Source organism: Chiloscyllium plagiosum, unplaced genomic scaffold, assembly GCF_037043375.1.
Source record: "Chiloscyllium plagiosum isolate Xiang-an unplaced genomic scaffold, Cpla_swu_hap1 HiC_scaffold_4, whole genome shotgun sequence".
In the NCBI taxonomy this organism is placed as follows: Eukaryota; Metazoa; Chordata; class Chondrichthyes; order Orectolobiformes; family Hemiscylliidae; genus Chiloscyllium; species Chiloscyllium plagiosum.
Window position 1 is genome coordinate 140,897,297 of NW_028270142.1, and position 19,709 is coordinate 140,917,005.

The 19,709-nt window shown below is 43.7% G+C and overlaps 1 long non-coding RNA gene across 1 annotated transcript; it reads right to left on the reverse strand.

The window, feature by feature from the left end:
• Positions 1-13,129: 13,129 nt before the first annotated feature.
• LOC122549525 (uncharacterized) lies at positions 13,130-17,217 on the reverse strand. Its single transcript, XR_015757056.1, has 2 exons — positions 16,959-17,217; positions 13,130-15,271 (listed from the first exon to the last, which is right to left on the reverse strand). It is a non-coding gene; the product is annotated as an uncharacterized LOC122549525 (long non-coding RNA).
• Between the last annotated feature and the right edge of the window lie 2,492 nt (positions 17,218-19,709).

The window sequence follows — 19,709 nt, forward strand, 5'->3', positions numbered from 1 at the left end:
TGTGCTAAACACCTCCTTAACCACCCTGTCCACATGTGAGCAATCTTCAAAGAATTATACAGTCCTACCCAAGATCTACTTTTAATTGTATGTTGTTGTTTTACCAAAATGTAATACCTCTCATTTATCTAAATTAAACTCCAACTGCTACTCCTCAGCCCATTTAATTAATTGATCAAGATCTCTTTGTAATCTTAGATAGGGTTTCTTCTTATATTTTCAGAAGAGAGCCCTTGCCCAGTGTATACTTTGGAGGTCTTTTATTCTTCTCATGAAACATCCAGGTCCTAAAAAACCAGGAACAAACTAGAAGACTGTTGCTAAGCAACCTTCAATACATAGGCCCCCATCTCTTCCAATCAAACTTGTTCAGCGATTAAAATCATAAACTTCAGCTCTTACCTCTTTTAAAAGCGTAGCTTGTTTACTTTCCAAAATAACTAGATGGTTCAGTAACTAACAGGTGAGTCACAGCTCATTTTACTGCTGAACAGTTCCAAGAAATAACACATTCCTTCAAACCCTCCTAGTTTATTCCAGAGTGTCCAGTAGTTCCATATTCCAGTTTCTCATGGTCCTTAATTATTAATATATATTCACAACAATTTCTCTAATGTACTTACGTCAAAAAAGAAACCTTTGCATTAATCTCACTGATTGACAAAAGATTACATCAAGTCAAATAAACATGGAAAATGTGATAATTTTGGCACAAATGATAACAACAGAGAGAATCAAAGGGGTAAACAGCTTATCCGTCACCCCAACACTCACTGGTGTACATTGGCTCCTAGTCCAGCAAGGCATCAAACAAAATCTCATCCTCATTCACAAATTCGTCTATGACCTCAGCCCTTTTTACCTCTGCAATCTCCCAAAAGCACTGACAGCCCTGACAGATCTCTGTACTCCTCTAATTTTGGCCTATTGAGCATTTCCAAATTTCATTGCTTCTTTTAGTAGCTGAACCTTTAACTGCCTGAGTTTGAAACTCTGGGATTCCTTAAACATTTCCAAATCTCCATCTCTCTGTTTCTCCTCACTTCTATGTCGTTCTGTAAAACCTCCTCTTTGACCAAACTTAACATCAAAATTCTTCATATATCAGTAATTGGCTTATGAAATTTTGACCAGACTTCTGGAAGATCTCCCCCCCCCCTCCCCCCACCCACCAGTATGAAAGAATTGTCTTTCAAAGACTAACAGGTTGGGTCTCTATTTGTAGGAATTTAGAAGGATGAAAGGTGATCTCATCGAAACATTGATTTTTAAGAGGTTGTTTGGATAAATGGTGAGATGTTTCCCCTCAGTCTCGGACCAGAGGGCATAACCTCAGATTAGAGAGGAACCAATTTCGACTGAGATGAGGGGGGGGTGGGGGAGCGGAATTTCTTCTCTCAGAGAGTTGAGAGTCTTTGGAACTCCTTGCTCCAGAGAGCTGTGTGAGCAGAGTCCTTGTGTATATTTAAGGCTGAGATGGGTAGATTCTTGATCAGTCGGGGAATTAAGGTTTACAGGGAAAGGGCGAGAAAGTGGACATGAAGAATGTTACATCAGCCATGAACCTATTGTGTTGGTGGAGCAGCCTTGCTGGGCTGAATAGCCTATTCCTGTTCATATTTCATACTGAAAACTGATATGCTCTGTATTGGAGTTATGATGGTGGAACACGAACTAATCTGAGGAAATTAATAGGCATTGCCTCTTTAAATTTTGTCAGTTAATAATACGTAAACATTTCACATTTAAGGCAAGTTGGGACTCTATTTGTAGGAATTTAGAAGGATGACAGGTGATCTCATTGTGCTGTTGGATGTAATCATAAGTTGAAAAGCTTGTTGGTGTCCTTACAGTCTGAATTTTTTGATGATTATTAAGCAGGCATTAATCATTCACTTGTTGATTTACCTGCACTTGACAGATGGGGAAGTGGTGATGTAGCTTATTGTCACGAGAGTTATAATGTTCTCAGACATGGGTTTGAATAGCAACACAGCAAAATTTGAATTCAATTCATAAACCTGGAATACCAATAAAAACTATTCTCATGGTAACCATGTAAATGTAAATACACATCTGATTCACTAATGCCCTTTGGAGAAGGAAGATCTGCCGCACTTACCTGGTCAGGCCTACACATGACTCCAGACCCACAGCAATGTGGTTGACTCTAAACTGCCCTCGGAAAACCATTCAGTTCAAGGACAATTAGGGATAGGCAATAAACTGGCCAGAACACTCACATCCCATAAACCAATAGAGAATAGGCTGTTTCTGGCTTGGGTGTTAATATAATCCAACATTGATTGACTTACGTTAATTTGTTAAACTGCATTTAAACACACTTGGTCACCTCCTTTAAAATGCAAAAGAGATTTGTTTGGCATGAATCCCCCTGAAAAATATGATTTGGAGATGCCGGTGTTGGACTGGGTTGTACAAGGTTAAAAATCACACAACACCAGGTTATAGTCCAACAGGTTTATTTGGAAGCACTAACTTTCGAAACGCTGCTCCTTCAGATGGTTCTGGAGTATAAGATCGTCCGACACAGAATTTACAGCAAAAGTTTACAGAGTGATGTTACTGAAATTATACAATAAAAAAGGCATTAATTGTTTGTTAAGTCTCTCATCTCTAGAATGGGTATGTTGGTTTCAGTTTTTTTATATATAAATTCCAGAACTTTCTTAAAGGTTTCATGTGGTTTTTGAGCAAAATAAAATGTAATTCTGCAAGTACAAATTCACCCCACAAACTTATATATGTGTGTATGCATGTGGGTGTGTGTTGGGGTGGAGTTGTGAGTGTCTGTGAGAGAGTGTGTGTATCTGTGTGAGTGTCAGTGTAAAGGGGTATAAGTCTGTGAGAGGATGCTTGGGTGTGAGTGTGGGAGTGTATGTGTGAGTGTATGAGAGAGACCTTATGTATGAGAGAGGGTCTGCGTGAGTGCGTGTGTGTCTTTAGTACAGTGGGGTCACCTGGAGTGTGACATGAACCCAAGGTCCCGGTTGAGGCCATCCCCACGGGTACCGAACTCTCAAACAGGTCAATGTTTGCAGCAAACTGCCTGGCTTTCAGGACAACTCCATACAAGCTTATCATGGTAGACGCTACAAGACGTGTCAGAGTGTGGACATGAATGCCACCATTACACGTGGGGACACCTTGCTCCATGTACGCGGCAGATACTCATGTGACTTGCCAATGTTGTCTATCTCATATGCTGCAGGCAAGGATGCCCTGAGGCATGGTACATTGGTGAGACTGAGCAGAGGTTACGGCAACGGATGAATGGACACTGCACAACAATCCACAGACAGGAGTGTTCCCTCCCAGTCAGAGAACATTTCAGTGGTCCAGGACATTCGACCTCGGACCTTTAGGTGACCATCCTCCAAGATGGACTTTGGGACAGGCAACAACGCAGAGTGGCCGAGCAGAGGCTGATAACCAAATTTGGTACCCATGGGGATGGCCTCAACCAGGACCTTGGGTTCATGCAACACTACAGGTGACCTCACTGTACCACACACGTATACACACACACACAGATACACACACACTCCTACAGACCCATATACTCACGCAGACCCTCTCACATGCGCAAGCTCTCTCTCATACGCTCACACAAACACTCCCACACTCACACCCATGCACCCTCTCACAGACTTATATCACTTCACACTCACACACATACACATATGTGTACTCTCTCATAGACATTCATAACCCCTCCCCACACACACCCCAACACACCCACATGCACACACACACATTTAAGTTTGTGGGGTGAATTGGTACTTGCAGAATTACATTTTATTTTGCTCAAAAACTGCATGAATCCATGTAAGATTCTGTAAATCCCCTCTTTAGAAATAGAAGCAGTGTGAACATTGGGGCACAGACAGCCTCACACAGGGCACTTCACACCATCAATACATTATCTGGGCCAACATGGCACCTATTGTTAAAGTTCACTTGAGAATATACTTTTAAGAAAGTTCTGGAATTTACATATGAAAGAACTGAAACCAACATGCCCATTCTAAAAGGTGTGAGACTTAACAAACAATCCAGGTCTATTTCAATGTATAATTTCAGTTATATCACACTGTAAACGTTTGCTATAAATTCTATGTCTTAAGATCTTATACTCCACAACCACCAGATGAAGGAGCCGCACTCCGAAAGCTAGTGCTTCCAAATAAACCTATAACCTGGAGTAAAACCTGGTGTTGTGTGATTTTTAAAGCTGACAAATAGATAGTCTGCCAGACCTGCTGAGCTTTTCCAGCACCACTCTCATCTAGACTCTGGTTTCCAGCATCTGCAGTCCTCACTTTTGCCAAAGATAGTCAGCATGGTTTTGTCTGAGGGACACCATGCCTCACAAATCTGGCTGAATTTTCAAAAAATGACCAAGTCTGTAGATGAGGAGAGTGCAGTTGATGTAGTTTTGATTGGATTTCAGCAAAGCCTTTCACAACATCCCATAGGGGAGACCTGATAAAGAAGGTAAAAGCACACTGGATCCAGGGTAACATGGCAAGTGGATTCAACACTGACTTAGTCACAGAAGACAGAAGGTGATGGTCGCAGGCTGTTTGTGTGACTGGAGGCCAGTGTCCAGAGGTGTACCACAGAGATCAGTGCTGGATGCCTTATTATTTGTCGTATATATAACGTAGATGACAGTTGGTGGGATGGGGGATGATGATAAGTAAGTTTGCAGATGACATGAATGATTGGCCAGGTGTTGATAGTGAGGAAGAAGGTCTTAGGTATCAGGAGATTTGTCAGATGGGCAGATCAGTGGCAGATAGAATTGAACCCTAATAAATGTGAGGCCATGCACTTTGCAAAAAGTAACGAGATAAGGAAGTAGACAATGACTGGCATTTGGAAGCTCAGAAGGATCTTTGGGTAATTGTCCACAAATCCCAAAATATGGCATGGCAGATTAGTAGGGTAGTTAAGAAGGCAAATGGGACACTTGTCTTTATCAGTCAAGGCATAGATTATAAGAGCAATAAGTTACATTGGAGCTGTATAAGCCTTTGGTTAGGCCTCAGCTACAGTACTGGTCAGGGTCAAGGGTGTGTTGCTGGAAAAGCACAACAGGTCAGGCAGCATTCAAGGAGCAGGAGAATCGACATCTTGGGTAAAAGCCCTTCATTAGGAATGAGGCTTGTGAGCCGAGGGGATGGAGAGATAAATGGGATGGGGTGGGCTGAGGGGGGGGGAAGGTAGCGTAATGAAGAGGAGGGTGGAGCGGACAGGTAGAACAGCTCATGAGGGCGGTGCTGAGTTGGAAGGTTGGGACTGGGATAAGGTGGGGGAAGGGGAATAAGGAAACTGGTGAAATCCACATTGATGCTTTGTGGTTGGAGGGTCCCACGGCAGAAGATGAGGCGTTCATCCTCCAAGTGTGGGGTGGTTAGTGTGGAGGAGGCCCAGGACCTGCATGTCCTTGGCGGAGAGGGAGGGGACATATACACTTAATGGTAAGGTCCTCGGGAGTGTTGCTGAACAAAGAGACCTTGGAGTGCAGGTTCATAGCTCCTTGAAAGTGGAATTGCAGGTAAATAGGATAGTGAAGAAGGCGTTTGGTATGCTTTCCTTTATTGGTCAGAGTATTGAGTACAGGAGTTGGGAGGTCATGTTGTGGCTGTACAGGACATTGGTTAGGCCACTGTTGGAATATTGCATGCAATTCTGGTCTCCTTCCTATCGGAAAGGTGTTGTGAAACGTGAAAGGGTTCAGAAAAGATTTACGAGGATGGTGCCAGGGTTGGAAGATCTGAGCTTTAGGGAGAGGCTGAACAGGCTGGGGCTGTTTTCCCTGGAGCGTCGGAGGCTGAGGGGTGACCTTATAGAGGTTTACAAAATTATGAGGGGCATGGATAGGATAAATAGACAAAGTCTTTTCCCTGGGGTTGGAGAGTCCAGAACTAGGGGTATAGTTTAGGGTGAGAGGGGAAAGATATAAAAGAGACCTAAGGGACAACTTTTTCACGCAGAGGGTGGTACATGTATGGAATGAGTTGCCAGAGGAAGTGGTGGAGGCTGGTACAATTGCAACATTTAAGATGCATTTGGTTGGGTATATGAATAGGAAGGGTTTGGAGAGATATGGGCCGGGTGCTGGCAGGTGGGACTAGATTGGGTTGGGATATCTGGTCGGCATGGACAGGTTGGACTGAAGGGTCTGTTTCCATGCTGTACATCTCTATGACTCTATGACTCTAAGTGTTCGGCCATGGGGCAGTGGGGTTGGTTGGTGCAGGTGTCCCAGAGATGCTCACTGAAACGCTCTGCAAGTAGGCATCCTGTCTCCCCAATAGAGAGGAGGCCGCATCAGAAGCAACGGATACAGTAAATTACATGTGTGGAAGTGCAATTAAAACTCTGATGGATGTGTCATGGAGTCATAGAAATCTACAGCACGAAAACAGACCCTTCAGTCCAACTCGTCCATGTTGACCAGATATCCCACCCCAATCTAGTCTCACCTGCCAGCACCCGGCCCATATCCCTCCAAACCCTTCCAGATGCCTATTAAATGTTGCAATTGTACTAGCCTCCATCACTTCCTCTGACAGCCCATTGCACAAACACACCACCTTCTGCATGAAAATGTTGCCCCTTAGGTCTCTGTTATATCTTTCCCCTCTCACCCTAAACCTATGCCCTCTAGTTCTGCACTCCCTCACCCCAGAAGAAAGACCTTGTCTATCCACTCTATCCATGCCCCTCATGATTTTATAAACCTCTATAAGGTCACCCCTCAGCCTCTGACGCTTCAAGGAAAACACCCCCAGCCTGTTCAGCCTCTCCCTATAGCTCAAATCCTCCAACCCTGGCAACATCCTTGTAAATCTTTTCTGAACCCTTTCAAGTTTCACAGCATCCTTCCAATAGGAACGAAACCAGAATTGCACGCAATATTCCAAAAGTGGCCTCACCAATGACCTGCACAGCTGCAACATGACCTCCCAACTCCTGTGTTCAATATTCTGACCAATAAAGGAAAGCATACCAAACGCCTTCTTCACTATCCTATCCATCTGCGACTCCACTTTCAAGGAGCTATGAACCTGCACTCCAAGGTCTCTTTGTTCAGCAACACTCCCTAGGACCTTACCATTAAGTGTATAAGTCCTGCTAAGATTTGCTTTCCCAAAATGCAGCACCTCGCATTTATCTAAATTAAACTCCATCTGCCACTCCTCAGCCCATTGGCCCATCTGATCAAGATCCTGTTGTAATCTGAGGTAACCTTCTTCGCTGTCCACTACACCTCCAATTTTGGTGTCATCTGCAAACTTACTAACCATACCTCTTAAGCTCACATACAAATCATATATATAAATGACGAAAAGTAGTAGACCCAGCACCAATCCTTGTGGCACTCCACTGGTCACAGGCCTCCAGTCTGAAAAACAACCCTCCACCACCACCCTCTGTCTTCTATCTTTCAGCTAGTTCTGTATCCAAATGGCTAGTTCTCCCTGTATTCCATGAGGTTTAACCTTGCTAACCAGTCTCCCATGGGGAACCTTGTCGAAAGCCTTACTGTGGAAGGCTCCTTTTATGCCTTGGACAGAGGTGAGGGGGGTGGTGTCAGCACAGGTTTTGCAATTCGTGCGGTGGCAGGGGAAAGTACCAGGAGGGGAGAGTGGATTGTGGGGGGCATGGACCTGACAAGAGAGTTGCAGAAGGAATGGTCTTTATGAAAAGCAGATGGGATAGGGAAGGCAATACATCTGTGGTGGTGGAAATGGCGGAGGATGATACGATGTATCTGGAGGTTAGTGGGTTAGAAGGTGAGGACCGGGGAGGGGGGGGGGGGGAGGGGGGTAAGTGTTGGTTCTGTCCTTGTTGCCTTTGAACCTTTGAAAGGGTGGCGTTTGAGGGCGGAGGTGCAGCATGTGGTTGAGATGTGCTGGAGGGCATCATCAACCACATGGGAGGGAAAATTGTGGTCTTTGAAGAAGGAGGCCATCTGGTGTGTTCTGTGCTGGAACTGGTCCTCCTGGGAGCAGATGCTGCACTGGCAGAGGAATTGGGAATAAGGGATAGAGTTTTTACAGGAGGCAGGGTGGGAGTTGTAGTCCAAATGGCTGTGGGAGTTGGTGGGTTTGTAGAAGGTGCCTGTGTTGAGTTGGTCACCGTTGATGGAGATGGAGATGCCCAGGAAGGATAGGAAGATGTCTGAGATGGTCCAGGTGAACTTAAGGTTGGGGTGGAATGTATTGGTGAAGTTGAACTGTTCAACCTCCTCGCGGGAGCATGAGGTGGCGCCAATGCAGTCATCAATACAGTGGAGGAAGAGCTGGGGAATGGCGCCGGTATAACTGCAGAAGACTGACTGTTCTACATAACCGGCAAAGAGACAGGCATAGCTAGGGCCCATGGCTACCCTTTTCGTCTGGAGGAAGTGGGAGGATTCAAAAGATAAATTATTGAGGGTGAGGACCAGTTCAACCAAACGAATGAGAATGTCAGTGGAGAGGTACAGTGCTGGTCACCACACTAAAGGAAGGACATGATTGCAGTGGAGGAGGTGCAGAGGAGACTCAGCAGGATGTTATCTGGGATGGTGCTCTTCAACACTGAAGAGAGGCTGGATGAGCTCTGGTTGTTTTCTTTGGAGCAGAAAAGGTTGAGGTGGGAACCTGAGGAAAATGTATAAGATTTTGACGGGAATGGACAGGGAGAATAGAAAGCGATTGTCAATTGTTCCCCTTAGCTGAAGATTCAATAACAATGGGGCATGATTTTAATGTGAAAGACAGGAGGTTTTGAAGGGATTTAAAGAAAGGTTTCTTCACTCAGAGGTCTGGAATGCGCTGCCTGGGAGGGTATTTGAAGCAGGAAACTTTACAACCTTTAAAAAGTGTTTGAATGGGCACTCTAAGTGTCATAATATTCAAGGCTATGGGCCAAGTGCAGAAAGATAGGACTTGTGTAGATTGTGTGGCTTTGGAATATGGACTTGTTGGGCCGAACGGCCTCCAGATTGTACTGTATAATTTTATGATCCAATCAAAATGAAGCATGATTATTCAGAAAGAATTCCTTGCTGTTGACTAATGTCATTCAATGCCCAGTGCCTTTTGATTAACACGTTTGTTTATTGTGACTGTACCCTGTCTGACACATTCTTGTTGCAGAATACATAGTACAGTAATTACAGTGCCTGCTGCTGAGCTGTCCACATTAATTTCAAACGTTTGTACTCATAACCACTCGGGAATTTCGCTCACTCTTTCTCCATTTGTGAGTGTACTTCTCTGTCTTTCTTTCTTAGTTTCCGTGTTTCTCTTTTTCCTGAATGTTTACTTTGCCCGAGGCCAAGATCCTGGTAGGATCCTGTCTGGGGTCTAGGAACTGTACATCTTCCCTATGGCTCTCCTCTTGCAGCCTTTTCTCTGGATTCCCGTTGAGCACTGATACAAAATCTTTCCCCACATTTGTCCTCGTCCACCAAGGCACAATAAAGGCTGGATTTCTACAAAGATGATATATTTTCTCACTTTGGAGTCCAAAAAGATGTCTCTGGCTACACCCCTTTGATGTACAGAAATTTGAGTGGTCACTTGTATATGATCTGTGATGATATTATGGCTTTAAGAGGTGTATTTCGTTCTGAATTTTTTTATGAAGAAAAGTTGAGAGAGAGAGATGCCAAACAGTCTACTCAGAAACAGTAGAGTGAACAGTTTGTGAGGCCTTGGGTTTTTTTTAAGTTGGAACAATAGAAGTAGCCTGAACGGGTGGGATCAAACTTCCACAGAATCAGGATTTTTAGTTTTAATTTTCAGTAGCATATGCTGGGGTCTTGAAGCTAAATGTGGAAGCTGTTTTTCCTCTCTCTGTTACAGCTAAAAGCTGGAGTTCTCTCCCTATTGTTAAAATTGCATGTGAGACAATCTATTTTTCTGAATTTGCTTTTGTCAAGGGAGTGGATTGTTACTACATTGGAACAGTCACTGTTCAGCAGTTAAATAATCTGTTATTCGGTCACATTTTCCAATAGAGTTAAATTATTCCTTTTTTTTAGTTGTATTTTAAGCATAGGTATGAATAAAGTGTGCTTGCTTCCAAACTGGCAGTTTAATCAATCAAATTGCATCTGGACTGCAAGGTCTGACACTTGCCTTTAAAATAAAAAAAAGTTAGGATCTAGGTGTCTTCTGAATGTATTTTTAGGGGGTTTGGTCTGGTCCATAACAGATCCCACAACCCTTTCGTCTGTAGTATCATGGAAAACAACAGTAAACATAATGTGTTTTTATTTATATTGAATTGCTGCAATCATAAATGAGGAAAGAATAGAGGTTGGCGTGGTGCAGGGGCAGTCTAAAAACAAAAATAAGACAAATTATCTGATGAACCTAACACTCAAATGAATGATGCACAGAGGCTTGGTTTAAGTGTGGAAAAAATCTGGTAGATTTCAGAGCAACAGAATGACCATTCTTGTGGTGCCTTCGTTACAAATCCAGATCAGACCACAACAAAACCAGAATACGTCAATAGATCTTGCTGTAGTTTCACATTGACCTGTACAGGATTTTCCTTCAGAGTCACTGACCACCTGTCCTCTGGCACTTTGGAGGTTTTGTTATTAGATTCCTTATAGTGTGGAAACAGGCCCTTCGGCCTAACAAGTCTAACCCACCCAAACCCATTCCCCTACCCTATATTTACCCCTGACTAACGCACCTAACACCGTGGGTAATTTAACATGGCCAATTCACCTGACCTGCTCATCTTTGGCTTGTGGGAGGAAACCGGAGAACCCGGAGGAAACCCACGCAGACACTGGGAAAATGTGCAAACTCCACACAGATAGGCAGGCATCGAACCCAGGTCCCTGGTGCTGTGAGGCAGCAGTTCTAACCACTGAGCCACCATGCCGTTCTCCCAAACTTTGAACCGTGCCGTTCCAGTCTGTTATGTACCAGATTGATTTTTAAAATTCTCACACATGCTTTTCCATCCTTTCAATGCCTCACTCTATCTTCACAAGCTCCTCCAGCATCACAACCCTCTGGGATCTTGTGTCCTTCCAACATTTTCTTGATTGTTCCTGATTTTAATTACTCCACTACAAAGTAGCCATGGTCCTTGATCCTGAGCTCTGTGCTATTGTATGTTATCGCCCTCTGGTGGCTTGTTCTCATTTTGCATTCTTTATAGTACAGTCTGTTCTGACAGAACGCGACAGTTCCGTTCCTGTGCAATCCCATGTTGTAAGAAAATCCTGTCTTAGCAGCATCATTTAAACCAATGGGGCCAGAATTATGTTATAGCCAATACAGGAAAGGGAAGTTTACCTTCTACAAATAATGGTCTAAATTCTTCAATCCGGTTATATCCAATTCGTGTTTAAGAAACACACATTATAGCAGAACCAGCTGTACAGGTTTCGTTGTTCCGCAAACTCAATATTCACCAAGACACTGAAGGAAGAATGAACCAGTTTATTTGTCAATATGAAGGTAAGCATTGCCCAGTGACAATCCCAATATTTCTCATCTCTCCCTTACCTTTTTTAAGATATTCCTTTAAACATTTATGATTCTATCATCCCTTTCCTTATTTATCCTATCTCCTCAAGTGACTTGATGTCAAAGTTTGCTTGATAATTGTTCCTTTGAAATGTCTTAAATTGTAAAGTTTGGCCCAGAAATTACAGACAAGCCATTTACTCTCAGTAGTGGGGTAGCGTCCAGAAACAGTTATTCAGGACAGAATTATTAGTCACATGGAAGAATGTGGGTAAATTCAGAAGTGCTTCGCGGATTTGTTAAGGAAAAATAGTGTCTAACTAAAACAAAATGAAAGAACTGCTAATGCAGGAAATCATAAACAAAAAGAAATTGCTGGGTAAACTCAGCAAGTTTGCCTTCTGTGGAGAGAAAACAGACTGAGGGGTTCAATGACCCTTCTTCAGTTCTGAAGACCCAAAACCTTAACTCTGCTTTATCTCCACAGATTTGGAAGGCAGTTAAAGAAGGTAATGGCATTGCAAGGTTTATCAGTGAGACACAGAGAACAAAAAGAAAAAAAGTAATGCTAAATATCTACAAAATTGGTCTCAGCTGGAGTACTGCATTCAGTTGTGGGACCACTCTTTAGGAAGATTGTGGGGATATTAGATAAGATGCCAGAGAAGATTCATGAGAACATACTTCAGTTACTGCAGAGATTTGGACTGCTCTTGTTGGAGAAGGAGTTCAGATGCCATAGACCTATTGAAAATGATGAGGGGTCTGGACAGATTATATAAGGAGAAATTGTTCTCATTTGTAAAAGGGTTGAGAACCAGAAAATACAGATTTTCAGTAACTGGCAAACCATGAGGAAAGATGTGGGAGATAAAAATGATAAATCAATAGGGATTTTAAATCAAAAGCACCGACTTTGCTACTAGGTTTTTCAGCAGAAGATGCGATTTAGGCTGTTCTTATTGAGTGTGTAGGATACATCAATAAGTGGAAGGCTTTGATAATTTAAAGGGCCGCGCAGCTATTAGAATTCAGTCCCAGCTCCATAGCAGATGTCACTGCATGGAATCACAATGCCAACATTTCAGCTGGCAATATCACCAGAGGAGAAAGTGAGGACTGCAGATGCTGGAGATCAGAGCTGAAAATGTGTTGCTGGAAAAGCGCAGCAGGTCAGGCAGCATCCAGGGAACAGGAGAATCGCGTTTCGGGCATGAGTCCTGAAGAAGGGCTCATGCCCGAAACGTCGATTCTCCTGCTCCTTGGATGCTGCCTGACCTGCTGCGCTTTTCCAGCAACACATTTTCAGCCAATATCACCAGAGGTCATGATCCACAGTCAGAAAACCTGGAGTGGGATCTGGAATAGACTATCAAGAGGGTGTTGGAGGCAGGTTCAAAGAGGGAATTGAATTATTGAAAAGGACAAATCTGCAACGGTGCGAGAGAGTAAGTGGTATGAGGTCTGAAGACTGAGTTGCTCACTACACACACCCTGTGTAACTCTCCTGACATCTCAGAAAGCTCTAAGAACCACAAAGACCTGAATGCAAATCTTACACTTAAAGGGTTCATTTTTTTTAATTCATTCATGGGATGAGAGCATCGCTTGCTATACCAGCATTTATTGCCCATCCCTAAGTTAAGAGTCAACCACATTGCTGTGGGTCTGGAGTCACATGGAGGCCACACCAGGTAAGGATGGCAGTTTCCTTCCCTAAAGGACATTAGTGACCCAGATGGGTTTTTCCGACAATCGGCAATGGATTCATGGATATCATTAGTCTCTTCATTCCAGGATTCATCAAATTCAAGTTCCACTGTCTGCCATGGCAGGATTCGAACCCAGGTCTGCAGAAAATTACCTGAGTCTCTGGATTAATAATCTAGTGTTAATACCACTAGCCCATTGCCTCCCCTTTTCCATATAGGCAACCACTCTCATACTAACACTGCTTGGAACAGATGCTCCTCCAGTGTTATGAAATCTTTAGAATTCCCTCTTAAACCTCTCTGCATCTTTATCTTTCTTTGCCATTTGGATCCTTATTAAACTCACGTCTTTGATCACATTTTTGTTCATCCCTCCTTCTCGGTCTCTGTGTTAATTTTCATCTGATTACACCTCTACATTTTACTGTATCAAGGTGCTATGTAAATGCAAGCTGTTGTCTTCTCACGTTCCATCTAAATCCTCCTGGAGGACGGACTGTGGACATTGATTGGCCTCGAGTGCTCTGGCTGAGTGGCCGTTCAGCAGGTGGAGAACCAGACAGTGAACGTTGTGAGATAATGGAGACTGTCTCAGCCGAGACACATCCCGTCTTCCCTCTGACTTCCCAGCTGAGCTCACTGATGAGGAACAGGATTCCTGGCCACTTCATAGGCCAGGGACACTGGGGGGCTTAATCGAGGTACCTCCATAACCACCCCAGGAGTGGTTCCTCCCCCAGGTCCGTGTGCTGGTTGATTGTATTCTAACCGCTGAGTGTCTGATCGTCTTTTTGGTCAGAGTGAGAGTCAGCACTGAAAGGATGCTGAGTTTTATACAGAAGCTTCTATACATATTGATGTCTTTCTTTGGTCATTGGTCAAATGTTAAATTGACCTTCTTGAAATGATTGGACCGATGGTGGGAGAGGTTTGAGACAGACAGTTTCCCCTGTCTGAGCACTGCAGGGTAAACAACACAGACAGCACGCAGTGTAAGAGAATCAGGTGACCGTGCTCCAAGACCATGTGGAGACATCGGTGTCTGGTGAGGGAGGGGGAGGAGGACACTGGAATGTTTTGTCTCCCTTGCGGGTTTGCTGATGTTCCTGGAGGTCTGACACAATCATTACAGAACCGACACCAGAAGTGTTTCTCCCTTGTGCAAGTGTGTTGATGGACCAAGTTTCTCACCAATATGGAGTCACTGGTGTCTTGGAAGATCAGATATTTAGTTGAGAGTCTCTTTGTAAGAGCTGAAGGATTACTCCCCTGTGTGAATCCTCTGATGTCGCAGGAGGTATGAAGACCTTGAGAAAGACTTGTCACACACCTCACATGGGAACCGCTTCTCCCCCGTGTGAATACGCCGGTGATCCACAAGGGTCGATGACTGTCTGAACACTCGGTCACAGAGGTCACATTTAAAGGGTTTCTCTCCTGTGTGAATCCTCTGATGCCTCAGGAGATCAGAGGACTGGATGAAAGACCTTTTACAGACACCACATTGGAAGGGTTTCTCTCCGGTGTGAATCATCTGGTGCTTCAGGAAGCTCGAAGATGTTGCAAAAGCTTTACCGCAAACCTCACACTTGAAGGATTTCTCCCTTGTATGGATCTTCTGATGAACCAGGAGGCTCCTTAAAAGTGAAAAGGATTTATCACACACCTCACACTTGACTGGCTTCCCCCCTGTATGAATAGGTTGGTGTGCACGGAGTGTCGATAAGTCTGCAAATGCTTTATCACACACCTCACACATGAACGGTTTCTCTCCTGTGTGTGTGCGTTGGTGCCTGTGGAGGTTGCATGATTTCGAGAATGACTTTTTGCACAACTCACACCTGAATGGTTTCTCATCTCCTTGAGTGTGTTGGTGATTCATGGCTGCTGATGACTGTGTGCAAACCTGGTCATGTTCCTCACACTCAGTTGGTTTCTCATTCATGTTGTTGTGCGGTTGCTCCTTGGGTGATGGTCAGGATCCAGCTGCGCTGTCTATCTTCTTTGTATTCTCTGATGTCGTACAGTAATATCCTTCTGTAAAACAGGAAAAGAAAACGTTATTTCCTCTGAGTCCCTCTCCTCCTTTCCTGAAGAGCCTGACACCTCAGTTAGAGACTGTTCCACCGTGTTAATATTGTGTGTGTTTGTGTTCGTGCGTGTTTTGGGGTACATTGGGTGTCACATATAACTCCTTTCTCTTTCCTCACACACCCTCCCTTCCCAGCAGTAGATAACGTTCAGTAGCAGACTGCATGGCTACTTTCTTTCCTCTACTCAGGCCCCAACCTTCCCAAGTACTGTGATGTTTACACTGTGTTCACTAGAGGGTAGTCTGAAAAAAAATCATACAAATGTTTTAATCAGAGTTTAGAATTTTCTCCTTTCATTTTTCAAAATTATGTAAGAAAACTCTCACAAGCAAAAGAGACTCACAATTTACTATCTGCTCGTGTTAAGTTGGTGAAGGTCAGTTTTATCCTAAGAAAACATGCTTAATATTTTAAAAACTGAGCAGAAATGTTAATTCGGTGGAGATTTTGAAAATTCTTTTCTTGATTTAGAAAATATTTGAAGAAAGCACAATGTTGCTAGAAGCTGAGGAAAATATTACTTCAGTGTAGTTGATTGAAGGCGTCAAGTTTATCCTGAGAAGTTAGATACACTGCACCCACTCAGACTGTACACCCCAAATCAGCCACAGCCCCAAGGTTTTAGGGAAAGGGTTATGCCCTCAGGTAAAATCTTCAAAGAAGGCATGAAAAGACATATCAATAAGTGTGTCTCTAGGTACAGCAACTGAATTGAAATGAAAATGAAGCGATTGGGAGGAAGAAGGTCATGGAAGAATCTGAAAACAAGGAGGAGAAATTTAAAACTGCTGTGTTGCTTGACTAGGAACCAAGGTAGGTCACTAAGCGTAGGGCTGATTGGGGAACAGGTCTTAGTATCAATGAAGAAAAGGGAGCAGAAGTTTGATGAGCTCAGGTTTACAATGCACTATTTGAAAGCAGCTAAGAGAGCACTGGAATAATTGACTCTAAAGCCTACAAAAGTATGGATGTTGGTTTTACAAGCAGATGAGCTGCGGCAGGGCACCATTGGTCTCTCTGATCAACATCAGGAAATGACAACAAGAGCCAGGAATGGTAATAGCGAACCAATAGTCAAATATAAGAGGAGTGTGGCAGAGCTGCAATGTCTTTCAGATGTGATCTCAAATCTGACCCCCTCCTTCTCTGTCTGAAGTGGGGATATAAAGATCCCATGGCACTATTCTGGAGAAGAATGTGATGGCTGAGGGGTATCTCTATTGTCCTGGCCTGCATTAATCTCTAATCAACAGCATTAAAAAAACATGATCTGATCGTCATCAAACTGCAGTTTGTGGGAACATGCTGTGCACACACCAGCTGTGACGTTGCCCAAACAATGACTCCATTTCAAAAGCCCTTCATTGCCTGCAAAATATTTTTGCAGGTCGTCGTGAAAGGCTTTATCTAAATACAACTCTTTGACTGACTTGTTGATGAGGTTAGAGAGATAGGGTGATTGGAAGGATTTGAAGAAACAAGCAACATCCAGATTCAAACACACAAGATAGAAATGACAATTCACAGTGCACAGCTCCCAACAAACACACACACACACACACAGAACACAACAATAGGAAATAAGTTAAACCCCTCAGAAACTCTTCACCTCCCGGACAGTTACACCTTACCTTCTCATATTCAGGAATGAGCCTTCAACAAAATTCAGCTTGTAATTCAGAAGGGAAATACTCCCAGACTCTCTATCCAGCACACAGCTCCAGTCAAACAATTCAGCACAGAACACCCAGTAAACCGCTCTCTTAGCCCTGATTGCCAACGGGATAGTCAGACTGCCCGAAGACTGGTGTGGATACTTTGGGTACAATTTGTATAAAAGCTGCTCCTTCACTCGCCATCTCCTCACTTGGTTTTCAGTCCCTATGGGAAGTGAACTAGCTCCGGAAGAGGAAGAGGAGACAATTGGCAGAGTGGGTGGGCTCTCTGATTGACATCGCTCACAGTCTATCCAAATATCTTGGTTCATGTCACGCCTACGTGACCCCACCACTTTGTTTTCTACCTGTAAAATCTCCATTACTGTCCTATTTTGACACCATCGGCTTGACAAGTTGTTATGATTTCTCTGCCTTAGTTAGTTTGTACAGTTTTGGATTACTTGTTGGAACTGAAAATGCGTTGCTGGAAAAGCGCAGCAGGTCAGGTAGCATCCAAGGAGCAGGAGAATCGACGTTTCGGGATTTCCTGAAGAAGGGCTCATGCCCGAAACGTCGATTCTCCTGCTCCTTGGATGCTGCCCGACCTGCTGCGCTTTTCCAGCAACACATTTTCAGCTCTGATCTCCAGCATCTGCAGTCCTCACTTTCTCCTACTTTGGTTGGAACCTCGGCATGTGACTCTTATACGCATCATGTTATTCCAGTCGTAGAGTCATAGAGATGTACAGCACAGAAACAGACCCTTCAGTCCAACTCGTCCATGCCGACCAGATATTATAAATTAATCTGGTCCCATTTGCCATCACTTTGCCCATATCCCTCTAAACACATCCAGATATCATTTGGCTTGTCTCCAGCACCACATTATTTTAAATTTTTTATAATTATCTCTGTGTCTCAATTAATCAGATTATAGGTCATCCCTTTTCTTGCTATTCAGACTTTACTCAGACTGAGTACACCATTTGTATGATTTTTGATTGCACTGATTATAAATTCTGTGCCTGGGTGGTCTCCTCACTTCACCTGACAAAAGGGTAGTGCTCGTGATTTCAAATAAGCCTGTTAGACTATAACCTGATGCTGTCTGACTTCCGACCTTGTCCATCCCAGTCCAACACCGGCACCTCCACATCACAAATATTTCTGGGGCAACATGAAACTTGGGAAACTGACCAGTGAATCGGAGGTGACTTTGTGCAGCAGGTCAGTTGGAGATTTAAACTTGACACTGTCCTATCTGAATAAAACCTCAATTGTTGCAGCTGCCCTGGTACATGTTTGAAAGGGGTTTCTAGAATGGGAATAGCATTCTTCATTCACTGAGGGTTTCAAACTGACAACATCAGTTTAAAATGGGATTCCTCAGATGTGTTTGACAGCAGATTAGATGAGAAAGGGCCATAGCATTCAAGATAGGGATGACGTGCAGTGGTGGGATCAGCACATTGTGTAGTTTATGCTGTCCATGTAGCACTCTTGGTACTGGAGGAACACTCTCTCGTTTTTACTGTATGAGTTGTATATGATAGAAATGACAAATAAAAGCTACTGTCCTCGACATGTACTAGAGAAAGACAGGGAGAGGGGTATGGGTGAGAGAGATCAAGGATTGAATCTGTGCTCAAGGAATAACCTGTTCTTAAGGCACTGAAACTCATAGAATGACCCCTTGTGGAAGTGGCATCCCCTACCGCTAATGCAGTGCCACTATTTAAGAAAGGTAGTAAGGAAAAGCCAAGGAGCTATAAACCAGTGAGTCTGACATTGGTGGCGGGCTCGTTGTTGGAGGGAATTTTGAGACACAAGATTTGCATGTATTTGGAAAGGCAAGGACTGATTAAGGATAGTCAACATGGCTTTGTGTGCGGGAAATCGTATCTCACTAATCTGATTGCGTTTTTTGAAGAAGTAATGAAGAGGATTAGTGAGTGCAGAGCGATGGGTGTGATCTATATGGGCTCCAGTAAAGCGTTCGACAAGGTTCCTCATGGTAGACTGGCTAGCAAGGTTAGATCACATGGAATAGAGGAAGAACTAGCTATTTGGATGCAGAACTGGCTTAAAGGTAGACAGCGGCTGGTGGTGGAAGGTTGCTTTTCAGACTGGAGGCCTGTGGCCAGAGGTGTGCCACAAGGATCCGTGCTTGGTCCACTGCTTTTTGTTATTCATAAAAATGATTTGGATGCGAACATTGGAGGTATGCTTCGCAAGTTTGCAGATGACACCAAAGTTGGAGGTGTTAGTGGACAGTGAAGAAGGTTACCTCAGATTACAATGGGATCTTGATCAGATGGGTCAATGGGCTGAGGAGTGGCAAATGAAGTTTAATTTAGATAAATGTGAAGTGCTACATTATGGAAGGAAATCAGGGCAGGAGAACTCGGAGTGCAGGTTCATAGTGCTTTGAAAGTGGAGTTACAGTAAGACAGGGTTGTGAAGAAGGCATTTGGTATGCTTGCCTTTACTGGTCAGTCCACTGAGTACAGAACAACCTCGATTATCTGAACAAGACAGGCGGGGAGTATTTTGTTCGGATAACTGAGAGTTTGGATAATGGATAGTATTTTTATGGGACCTTGAAATCTTGCTCGGAAAATCCGAAATTCGGATAATCGAGGTTGTTCTGTATGGGACTTGGGATGGCATGTTGCGGCTGTGCAGAACATTGGTTAGGCCACTTTTGGAACACTGCGTGCAATT